General features: G+C 46.7%; 17 non-coding genes across 17 annotated transcripts in view; all 17 read left to right on the forward strand.

Moving 5' to 3' along the window:
• Positions 1 to 46, forward strand: part of LOC123417442 — a 119-nt gene extending 73 nt beyond the window's left edge. Inside the window, exon 1 of the ribosomal RNA XR_006616884.1 lies at positions 1 to 46. This exon is cut by the window's left edge and continues 73 nt beyond it. This is a non-coding gene — a ribosomal RNA (5S ribosomal RNA).
• A 317-nt stretch (positions 47 to 363) lies between these two features.
• LOC123417602 lies at positions 364 to 482 on the forward strand. Its single transcript, XR_006617033.1, has one exon. It is a non-coding gene; the product is annotated as a 5S ribosomal RNA (ribosomal RNA).
• Positions 483 to 2,737: 2,255 nt separating this feature from the next.
• On the forward strand, positions 2,738 to 2,856 carry LOC123417524. The gene has a single exon (XR_006616960.1). It is a non-coding gene; the product is annotated as a 5S ribosomal RNA (ribosomal RNA).
• A 444-nt stretch (positions 2,857 to 3,300) lies between these two features.
• LOC123417582 lies at positions 3,301 to 3,419 on the forward strand. The gene has a single exon (XR_006617014.1). It is a non-coding gene; the product is annotated as a 5S ribosomal RNA (ribosomal RNA).
• A 376-nt stretch (positions 3,420 to 3,795) lies between these two features.
• Positions 3,796 to 3,914, forward strand: LOC123417778. Its single transcript, XR_006617186.1, has one exon. It is a non-coding gene; the product is annotated as a 5S ribosomal RNA (ribosomal RNA).
• A 406-nt stretch (positions 3,915 to 4,320) lies between these two features.
• On the forward strand, positions 4,321 to 4,439 carry LOC123417457. Its single transcript, XR_006616898.1, has one exon. It is a non-coding gene; the product is annotated as a 5S ribosomal RNA (ribosomal RNA).
• A 383-nt stretch (positions 4,440 to 4,822) lies between these two features.
• LOC123417358 lies at positions 4,823 to 4,941 on the forward strand. The gene has a single exon (XR_006616804.1). It is a non-coding gene; the product is annotated as a 5S ribosomal RNA (ribosomal RNA).
• A 362-nt stretch (positions 4,942 to 5,303) lies between these two features.
• On the forward strand, positions 5,304 to 5,422 carry LOC123417502. Its single transcript, XR_006616940.1, has one exon. It is a non-coding gene; the product is annotated as a 5S ribosomal RNA (ribosomal RNA).
• A 350-nt stretch (positions 5,423 to 5,772) lies between these two features.
• Positions 5,773 to 5,891, forward strand: LOC123417712. Its single transcript, XR_006617135.1, has one exon. It is a non-coding gene; the product is annotated as a 5S ribosomal RNA (ribosomal RNA).
• Positions 5,892 to 6,265: 374 nt separating this feature from the next.
• Positions 6,266 to 6,383, forward strand: LOC123417718. Its single transcript, XR_006617141.1, has one exon. It is a non-coding gene; the product is annotated as a 5S ribosomal RNA (ribosomal RNA).
• Positions 6,384 to 6,802: 419 nt separating this feature from the next.
• On the forward strand, positions 6,803 to 6,921 carry LOC123417430. Its single transcript, XR_006616872.1, has one exon. It is a non-coding gene; the product is annotated as a 5S ribosomal RNA (ribosomal RNA).
• A 347-nt stretch (positions 6,922 to 7,268) lies between these two features.
• Positions 7,269 to 7,387, forward strand: LOC123417514. Its single transcript, XR_006616951.1, has one exon. It is a non-coding gene; the product is annotated as a 5S ribosomal RNA (ribosomal RNA).
• Positions 7,388 to 7,815: 428 nt separating this feature from the next.
• LOC123417614 lies at positions 7,816 to 7,934 on the forward strand. The gene has a single exon (XR_006617044.1). It is a non-coding gene; the product is annotated as a 5S ribosomal RNA (ribosomal RNA).
• Positions 7,935 to 8,299: 365 nt separating this feature from the next.
• Positions 8,300 to 8,418, forward strand: LOC123417477. Its single transcript, XR_006616917.1, has one exon. It is a non-coding gene; the product is annotated as a 5S ribosomal RNA (ribosomal RNA).
• Positions 8,419 to 8,780: 362 nt separating this feature from the next.
• On the forward strand, positions 8,781 to 8,903 carry LOC123417583. The gene has a single exon (XR_006617015.1). It is a non-coding gene; the product is annotated as a 5S ribosomal RNA (ribosomal RNA).
• Positions 8,904 to 9,259: 356 nt separating this feature from the next.
• On the forward strand, positions 9,260 to 9,378 carry LOC123417550. The gene has a single exon (XR_006616984.1). It is a non-coding gene; the product is annotated as a 5S ribosomal RNA (ribosomal RNA).
• Positions 9,379 to 9,735: 357 nt separating this feature from the next.
• LOC123417691 lies at positions 9,736 to 9,854 on the forward strand. Its single transcript, XR_006617116.1, has one exon. It is a non-coding gene; the product is annotated as a 5S ribosomal RNA (ribosomal RNA).
• Positions 9,855 to 10,000: the final 146 nt, after the last annotated feature.

A 10,000-nucleotide genomic window follows, 5' to 3' on the forward strand; every position in this document is an offset into this window, starting at 1 on the left:
AGTACTAGGATGGGTGACCTCCTGGGAAGTCCTCGTGTTGCATTCCCCTTTTTAAATATATTTTTGCGCCACGTGACAAGGATGACGCGGGACCGTGATCTATATGACCTCGTTTTCTTTTTTTTGACGTTTACTAGTTTTCTTATTTTTGACGTTTGTGATATGTTTTAGCTTGCCCTTCCCGTGTCCATTGGCACATTTGCCTCGACAACGGAGACGAGTTTAACACAAGAATTTCACCGCTCCCTCTCTACCCCGACAACGCGAGCACCGCCACGACCTCTGTGACTTTTCCCACCGCGCATGACATCCAACGACTAGTAGTAGGGGCAAGCATAAGGAACAAATAGATAGTTGCATGTCGGATGCGATCATACCAGCACTAAAGCACCGGATCCCATCAGAACTCCGAAGTTAAGCGTGCTTGGGCGAGAGTAGTACTAGGATGGGTGACCTCCTGGGAAGTCCTCGTGTTGCATTCCCCTTTTTAAATATATTTTTGCGCCACGTGACAAGGATGACGCGGGACCGTGATCTATATGACCTCGTTTTCTTTTTTTTGACGTTTACTAGTTTTCTTATTTTTGACGTTTATGATATGTTTTAGCTTGCCCCTCCCGTGTCCATTGCCACACTTGCCTCGACAACGGAGACGAGTTTAACACAAGAATTTCACCGGTCCCTCTCTACCCCGACAACACGAGCACCGCCACGACATGTGTGACTTTTCCCACCGCGCATGACACCCAACGACTACTAGTAGTAGTAGTAGTAGTAGTAGTAGTAGTAGTAGTAGTAGTAGTAGTAGTAGTAGTAGTAGTAGTAGTAGTAGGAGGAGGAGTAGTAGTAGGAGCAGCAGCAGCAGCAGCAGCAGTAGTAGCAGCAGTAGCAGGAGTACTAGCAGGAGGAGGAGTAGTAGCAGGAGTAGCAGGAGCAGGAGTAGCAGGAGCAGGAGTAGCAGTAGCAGGAGCAGCAGTAGCAGTAGCAGGAGCAGCAGCAGCAGCAGCAGCAGTAGTAGCAGCAGTAGCAGGAGTACTAGCAGGAGGAGGAGTAGTAGCAGGAGTAGCAGGAGCAGGAGTAGCAGGAGCAGGAGTAGCAGTAGCAGGAGCAGCAGTAGCAGTAGCAGTAGCAGTAGCAGTAGGAGCAGTAGCAGTAGTAGTAGTAGCAGTAGTAGTAGGAGCAGGAGTAGCAGTAGCAGGAGCAGCAGTAGCAGTAGCAGTAGCAGTAGCAGTAGGAGCAGTAGCAGTAGTAGTAGTAGCAGTAGTAGTAGGAGCAGTAGTAGTAGTAGTAGTAGTAGTCGTAGTAGCAGGAGCAGGAGCAGGAGTAGTAGCAGGAGCAGGAGTAGTAGCAGGAGCAGGAGGAGGAGCAGGAGTAGGAGCAGGAGCAGGAGCAGGAGCAGGAGCAGTAGTAGTAGTGGTAGTAGTAGTGGTAGTAGTAGTGGTAGTAGTAGCAGGAGCAGGAGCAGTAGTGGTAGTGGTAGTAGTAGTGGTAGTGGTAGTAGTAGTAGTAGTAGTAGTAGTAGTAGGAGCAGCAGCAGCAGCAGCAGCAGTAGCAGCAGCAGCAGTAGCAGCAGCAGCAGCAGCAGTAGCAGCAGCAACAGTAGTAGCAGCAGTAGCAGGAGTAGTAGTAGTAGGAGGAGTAGTAGCAGGAGTAGCAGGAGCAGGAGTAGCAGTAGCAGGAGCAGCAGTAGAAGTAGCAGTAGCAGTAGCAGTAGGAGCAGTAGCAGTAGTAGTAGTAGCAGTAGTAGTAGGAGCAGCAGTAGTAGTAGTAGTAGTAGTAGCAGGAGCAGGAGCAGGAGTAGTAGCAGGAGCAGGAGTAGTAGCAGGAGCAGGAGGAGGAGCAGGAGTAGGAGCAGGAGCAGGAGCAGGAGCAGTAGTAGTAGTGGTAGCAGTAGTGGTAGTAGTAGTGGTAGTAGAAGCAGTAGCAGGAGCAGTAGTGGTAGTGGTAGTCGTAGTGGTAGTGGTAGTAGTAGTAGTAGTAGTAGTAGTAGTAGTAGTAGTAGTAGTAGTAGTAGTAGTAGTAGTAGTAGTAGTAGTAGTAGTAGTAGCAGTAGTAGGAGCAGCAGCAGCAGGAGCAGCAGCAGCAGCAGCAGCAGTAGCAGCAGCAGCAATAGTAGCAGCAGTAACAGGAGTAGTAGCAGGAGGAGGAGTAGTAGCAGGAGTAGCAGGAGCAGGAGTAGCAGTAGCAGGAGCAGCAGTAGCAATAGCAGTAGGAGCAGTAGCAGTAGTAGTAGTAGCAGTAGTAGTAGGAGCAGTAGTAGTAGTAGTAGCAGGAGCAGGAGCAGGAGTAGTAGCAGGAGCAGGAGGAGGAGCAGGAGTAGGAGCAGGAGCAGGAGCAGGAGCAGTAGTAGTAGTGGTAGTAGTAGTGGTAGTAGTAGCAGTAGCAGGAGCAGTAGTAGTAGTGGTAGTAGTAGTGGTAGTAGCAGTAGCAGGAGCAGTAGTGGTAGTGGTAGTAGTAGTGGTAGTGGTAGTAGTAGTAGGAGCAGTAGTAGTAGTAGTAGTAGTACTGGTAGTAGTAGTAGTAGTAGTAGTAGTACTGGTAGTAGTAGTAGTAGTAGTAGTAGTAGTAGCAGTAGTAGTAATAGTAGTAGTAGTAGTAGTAGTAGTAGTACTGGTAGTAGTAGCAGTAGTAGTACTGGTGGTAGTAGTAGTAGTAGTAGTAGTAGTAGTAGTAGTAGTAGTAGTAGTAGTAGTAGTAGTAGGGGTAAGCATAAGGAACAAATAGATAGTTGCATGTCGGATGCGATCATACCAGCACTAAAGCACCGGATCCCATCAGAACTCCGAAGTAAAGCGTGCTTGGGCGAGAGTACTACTAGGATGGGTGACCTCCTGGGAAGTCCTCGTGTTGCATTCCCCTTTTTAAATATATTTTTACGCCACGTGACAAGGATGACGCGGGACCGTGATCTATATGACCTCATTTTCTTTTTTTTTGACGTTTACTAGTTTTCTTATTTTTGACGTTTGTGATATGTTTTAGCGTGCCCCTCCCGTGTCCATTGCCACATTTGCCTCGAGAACGGAGACGAGTTTAACACAAAAATTTCACCACTCCCTCTCTACCCCGACAACACGAGCACCCCCACGACCTCTGTGACTTTTCCCACCGCGCATGACACCCAACGACTACTACTACTAGTAGTAGTAGTAGTAGTAGTAGTAGTAGTAGTAGTACTAGTAGTAGTAGTAGTAGTACTAGTAGTAGTAGTAGTAGTACTACTAGTAGTAGTAGTAGTAGTAGTACTAGTAGTAGTAGTAGTAGGGGCAAGCATAAGGAACAAATAGATAGTTGCATGTCGGATGCGATCATACCAGCACTAAAGCACCGGATCCCATCACAACTCCGAAGTTAAGCGTGCTTGGGCGAGAGTAGTACTAGGATGGGTGACCTCCTGGGAAGTCCTCGTGTTGCATTCTCCTTTTTAAAAATATATTTTTGCGCCACGTGACAAGGATGACGCGGGACCGTGATCTATATGACCTCGTTTTCTTATTTTTGATGTTTACTAGTTTTCTTATTTTTGACGTTTGTGATATGTTTTAGCTTGCCCCTCCCGTGTCCATTGCCACATTTGCCTCGACAACGGAGACGAGTTTAACACAAGAATTTCACCGCTCCCTCTCTACCCCGACAACACGAGCACCGCCACGACCTCTTTGACTTTTCCCACCGCGCATGACACCCAACGACTAGTAGTAGTAGTAGCAGTAGTAGGAGTAGTAGTAGTAGTAGTAGCAGTAGTAGCAGTAGTAGTAGGCGCAAGCATAAGGAACAAATAGATAGTTGCATGTTGGATGCGATCATACCAGCACTAAAGCACCGGATCCCATCAGAACTCCGAAGCTAAGCGTGCTTGGGCGAGAGTAGTACTAGGATGGGTGACCTCCTGGGAAGTCCTCGTGTTGCATTCCCCTTTTCAAATATATTTTTGCGCCACATGACAAGGATGACACGGGACCGTGATCTATATGACCTCGTTTTTTATTTTTGACGTTTACTAGTTTTCTTATTTTTGACGTTTGTGATATGTTTTAGCTTGCCCCTCCCGTGTCCATTGCCACATTTGCCTCGAGAACGGAGACGAGTTTAACACAAGTATTACACCGCTCCCTCTCTACCCCGACAACACGAGCACCGCCACGACCTCTGTGACTTTTCCCACCGCGCATGACACCCAACGACTAGTAGTAGTAGTAGTAGTAGTAGTAGTAGTAGTAGTAATAGTAGTAGTAGTAGTAGTACTACTAGTAGTAGTAGTAGTACTAGTAGTAGTAGTAGTAGGGGCAAGCATAAGGAACAAATAGATAGTTGCATGTCGGATGCGATCATACCAGCACTAAAGCACCGGATCCCATTAGAACTCCGAAGTTAAGCATGCTTGGGCGAGAGTAGTACTAGGATGGGTGACCTCCTGGGAAGTCCTCGTGTTGCATTCCCCTTTTTAAATATATTTTTGCGCCACGTGACAAGGATGACGCGGGACCGTGATCTATATGACCTCGTTTTCTTATTTTTGACGTTTACTAGTTTTCTTATTTTTGACGTTTGTGATATGTTTTAGCTTGCCCCTCCCGTGTCCATTGCCACATTTGCCTCGACAACGGAGACGAGTTTAACACAAGAATTTCACCGCTCCCTCTCTACCCCGACAACACGAGCACCGCCACGACCTCTCTGACTTTTCCCACCGCGCATGACACCCAACGACTAGTAGTAGTAGTAGTAGTAGTAGTAGTAGTAGTAGTAATAGTAGTAGTAGTAGTACTAGTAGTAGTAGTAGTAGGGGCAAGCATAAGGAACAAATAGATAGTTGCATGTCGGATGCGATCATACCAGCACTAAAGCACTGGATCCCATCAGAACTCCGAAGTTAAGCGTGCTTGGGCGAGAGTAGTACTAGGATGGGTGACCTCCTGGGAAGTCCTCGTGTTGCATTCCCCTTTTTAAATATATTTTTGCGCCACGTGACAAGGATGACGCGGGACCGTGATCTATATGACGTCGTTTTCTTATTTATGACATTTACTAGTTTTCTTATTTTTGACGTTTGTGATATGTTTTAGCTTGCCCCTCCCGTGTCCATTGCCACATTTGCCTCGACAACGGAGACGAGTTTAACACAAGAATTTCACCGCTCCCTCTCTACCCCGACAACACGAGCACCGCCACGACCTCTTTGACTTTTCCCACCGCGCATGACACCCAACGACTAGTAGTAGTAGTAGTAGTAGTAGCAGTAGTAGCAGTAGTAGCAGTAGTAGTAGGGGCAAGCATAAGGAACAAATAGATAGTTGCATGTCGGATGCGATCATACCAGCACTAAAGCACCGGATCCCATCAGAACTCCGAAGTTAAGCGTGCTTGGGCGAGAGTAGTACTAGGATTGGTGACCTCCTGGGAAGTCCTCGTGTTGCATTCCCCTTTCTAAATATATTTTTGCGCCACATGACAAGGATGACACGGGACCGTGATCTATATGACCTCGTTTTCTTATTTTTGACGTTTACTAGTTTTCTTATTTTTGACGTTTGTGATATGTTTTAGCTTGCCCCTCCCGTGTCCATTGCCACATTTGCCTCGAGAACGGAGACGAGTTTAACACAAGAATTACACCGCTCCCTCTCTACCCCGACAACACGAGCACCGGCACGACCTCTGTGACTTTTCCCACCGCGCATGACACCCAACGACTAGTAGTAGTAGTAGTAGTAGTAGTAGTAGTAGTAGTAGTAGGGGCAAGCATAAGGAACAAATAGATAGTTGCATGTCGGATGCGATCATACCAGCACTAAAGCAGCGGATCCCATCAGAACTCCGAAGTTAAGCGCGCTTGGGCGAGAGTATTACTAGGATGGGTGACCTTCTGGGAAGTCCTCGTGTTGCATTCCCCTTTTTAATTATATTTTTGCGCCACGTGACAAGGATGACGCGGGACCTTGATCTATATGACCTCGTTTTCTTATTTTTGACGTTTACTAGTTTTCTTATTTTTGACGTTGGTGATATGTTTTAGCTTGCCCCTCCCGTGTCCATTGCCACATTTGCCTCGACAACGGAGACGAGTTTAACACAAGAATTTCACCGCTCCCTCTCTACCCCGACAACACGAGCACCGCCACGACCTCTCTGACTTTTCCCACCTCGCATGACACCCAACGACTAGTAGTAGTAGTAGTAGCAGTAGTAGCAGTAGTAGGAGTAGTAGCAGTAGTAGCAGTAGTAGTAGGGGCAAGCATAAGGAACAAATAGATAGTTGCATGTCGGATGCGATCATACCAGCACTAAAGCACCGGATCCCACAGAACTCCGAAGTTAAGCGTGCTTTGGCGAGAGTAGTACTAGGATGGGTGACCTCCTGGGAAGTCCTCGTGTTGCATTCCCCTTTTTAAATATATTTTTGCGCCACATGACAAGGATGACACGGGACCGTGATCTATATGACCTCGTTTTCTTATTTTTGACGTTTACTAGTTTTCTTATTTTTGACGTTTGTGATATGTTTTAGCTTGCCCCTCCCGTGTCCATTGCCACATTTGCCTCGAGAACGGAGACGAGTTTAACACAAGAATTACACCGCTCCCTCTCTACCCCGACAACACGAGCACCGCCACGACCTCTGTGACTTTTCCCACCGCGCATGACACCCAACGACTAGTAGTAGTAGTAGTAGTAGTAGTACTAGTAGTACTAGTAGTAGTAGTAGTAGTAGTACTAGTAGTACTAGTAGTACTAGTAGTAGTAGTACTAGTAGTAGTAGTACTAGGGGCAAGCATAAGGAACAAATAGATAGTTGCATGTCGGATGCGATCATACCAGCACTAAAGCATCGGATCCCATCAGAACTCCGAAGTTAAGCGTGCTTGGGCGAGAGTAGTACTAGGATGGGTGACCTCCTGGGAAATCCTCGTGTTGCATTCCCCTTTTTAAATATATTTTTGCGCCACGTGACAAGGATGACGCGGGACCGTGATCTATATGACCTCGTTTTCTTATTTTTGACGTTTACTAGTTTTCTTATTTTTGACGTTTGTGATATGTTTTAGCTTGCCCCTCCCGTGTCCATTGCCACATTTGCCTCGACAACGGAGACGAGTTTAACACAAGAATTTCACCGCTCCCTCTCTACCCCGACAACACGAGCACCGCCACGACCTCTTTGACTTTTCCCACCGCGCATGACACCCAACGACTAGTAGTAGTAGTAGTAGTAGCAGTAGTAGTAGTAGTAGGGGCAAGCATAAGGAACAAATAGATAGTTGCATGTCGGATGCGATCATACCAGCACTAAAGCACCGGATCCCATCAGAACTCCGAAGTTAAGCGTGCTTGGGCGAGAGTAGTACTAGGATGGGTGACCTCCTGATAAGTCCTCGTGTTGCATTCCCCTTTTTAAATATATTTTTGCGCCACGTGACAAGGATGACGCGGGACCGTGATCTATATGACCTCGTTTTCTTATTTTTGACGTTTACTAGTTTTCTTATTTTTGACGTTTGTGATATGTTTTAGCTTGCCCCTCCCGTGTCCATTGCCACATTTGCCTCGAGAACGGAGACGAGTTTAACACAAGAATTACACCGCTCCCTCTCTACCCCGACAACACGAGCACCGCCACGACCTCTGTGACTTTTCCCACCGCGCATGACACCCAACGACTAGTAGTAGTAGTAGTAGTAGTAGTAATAGTAGTAGTAGTAGTAGTAGTAGTAGTAGTAGTAGTAGTAGTAGTACTAGTAGTAGTAGTAGTAGTAGTACTAGTAATAGTAGTAGTAGTAGGGGCAAGCATAAGGAACAAATAGATAGTTGCATGTCGGATGCGATCATACCAGCACTAAAGCACCGGATCCCATCAGAACTCCGAAGTTAAGCGTGCTTGGGCGAGAGTAGTACTAGGATGGGTGACCTCCTGGGAAGTCCTCGTGTTGCATTCCCCTTTTTAAATATATTTTTGCGCCACGTGACAAGGATGACGCGGGACCGTGATCTATATGACCTCGTTTTCTTATTTTTGACGTTTACTAGTTTTCTTATTTTTGACGTTTGTGATATGTTTTAGTTTGCCCCTCCCGTGTCCATTGCCACATTTGCCTCGACAACGGAGACGAGTTTAACACAAGAATTTCACCGCTCCCTCTCTACCCCGACAACACGAGCACCGCCACGACCTCTTTGACTTTTCCCACCGCGCATGACACCCAACGACTAGTAGTAGTAGTAGTAGTAGTAGTAGTAGTAGTAGCAGTAGTAGCAGTAGTAGTAGGGGCAAGCATAAGGAACAAATAGATAGTTGCATGTCGGATGCGATCATAACAGCACTAAAGCACCGGATCCCATCAGAACTCCGAAGTTAAGCGTGCTTGCGCGAGAGTAGTACTAGGATGGGTGACCTCCTGGGAAGTCCTCGTGTTGCATTCCCCTTTTTAAATATATTTTTGCGCCACGTGACAAGGATGACGCGGGACCGTGATCTATATGACCTCGTTTTCTTATTTTTGACGTTTACTAGTTTTCTGATTTTTGACGTTTGTGATATGTTTTAGTTTGCCCCTCCCGTGTTCATTGCCACATTTGCCTCGACAACGGAGACGAGTTTAACACAAGAATTTCACCGCTCCCTCTCTACCCCGACAACACGAGCACCGCCACGACCTCTTTGACTTTTCCCACCGCGCATGACACCCAACGACTAGTAGTAGTAGTAGTAGTAGTAGCAGTAGTAGCAGTAGTAGCAGTAGTAGTAGGGGCAAGCATAAGGAACAAATAGATAGTTGCATGTCGGATGCGATCATACCAGCACTAAAGCACCGGATCCCATCAGAACTCCGAAGTTAAGCGTGCTTGGGCGAGAGTAGTAAGTACTAGGATGGGTGACCTCCTGGGAAGTCCTCGTGTTGCATTCCCCTTTTTAAATATATTTTTGCGCCACGTGACAAGGATGACGCGGGACCGTGATCTATATGACCTCGTTTTCTTATTTTTGACGTTTACTAGTTTTCTTATTTTTGACGTTGGTGATATGTTTTAGCTTGCCCCTCCCGTGTCCATTGCCACATTTGCCTCGACAACGGAGACGAGTTTAACACAAGAATTTCACCGCTCCCTCTCTACCCCGACAACACGAGCACCGCCACGACCTCTCTGACTTTTCCCACCGCGCATGACACCCAACGACTAGTAGTAGTGGTAGTAGTAGTAGTAGTAGTAGTAGCAGTAGTAGTAGGCGCAAGCATAAGGAACAAATAGATAGTTGCATGTCGGATGCGATCATACCAGCACTAAAGCACCGTATCCCATTAGAACTCCGAAGTTAAGCGTGCTTGGGCGAGAGTAGTACTAGGATGGGTGACCTCCTGGGAAGTCCTCGTGTTGCATTCCCCTTTTTAAATATATTTTTGCGCCACGTGACAAGGATGACGCGGGACCGTGATCTATATGACCTCGTTTTCTTTTTTTTTGACGTTTACTAGTTTTCTTATTTTTGACGTTTGTGATATGTTTTAGCTTGCCCCTCCCGTGTCCATTGCCACATTTGCCTCGAGAACGGAGACGAGTTTAACACAAGAATTTCACCGCTCCCTCTCTACCCCGACAACACGAGCACCGCCACGACCTCTCTGACTTTTCCCACCGCGCATGACACCCAACGACTAGTAGTAGTAGTAGTAGTAGTAGTAGCAGTAGTAGCAGTAGTAGTAGGGGCAAGCATAAGGAACAAATAGATAGTTGCATGTCAGATGCGATCATACCAGCACTAAAGCACCGTATCCCATCAGAAGTCCGAAGTTAAGCGTGCTTGGGCGAGAGTAGTACTAGGATGGGTGACCTCCTGGGAAGTCCTCGTGTTGCATTTCCCTTTTTAAATATATTTTTGCGCCACGTGACAAGGATGACACGGGACCGTGATCTATATGACCTCGTTTTCTTATTTTTGACGTTTACTAGTTTTCTTATTTTTGACGTTTGTGATATGTTTTAGCTTGCCCCTCCCGTGTCCATT

Source organism: Hordeum vulgare, unplaced genomic scaffold (assembly GCF_904849725.1).
Source record: "Hordeum vulgare subsp. vulgare unplaced genomic scaffold, MorexV3_pseudomolecules_assembly, whole genome shotgun sequence".
Lineage (NCBI taxonomy): Eukaryota > Viridiplantae > Streptophyta > Magnoliopsida > Poales > Poaceae > Hordeum > Hordeum vulgare.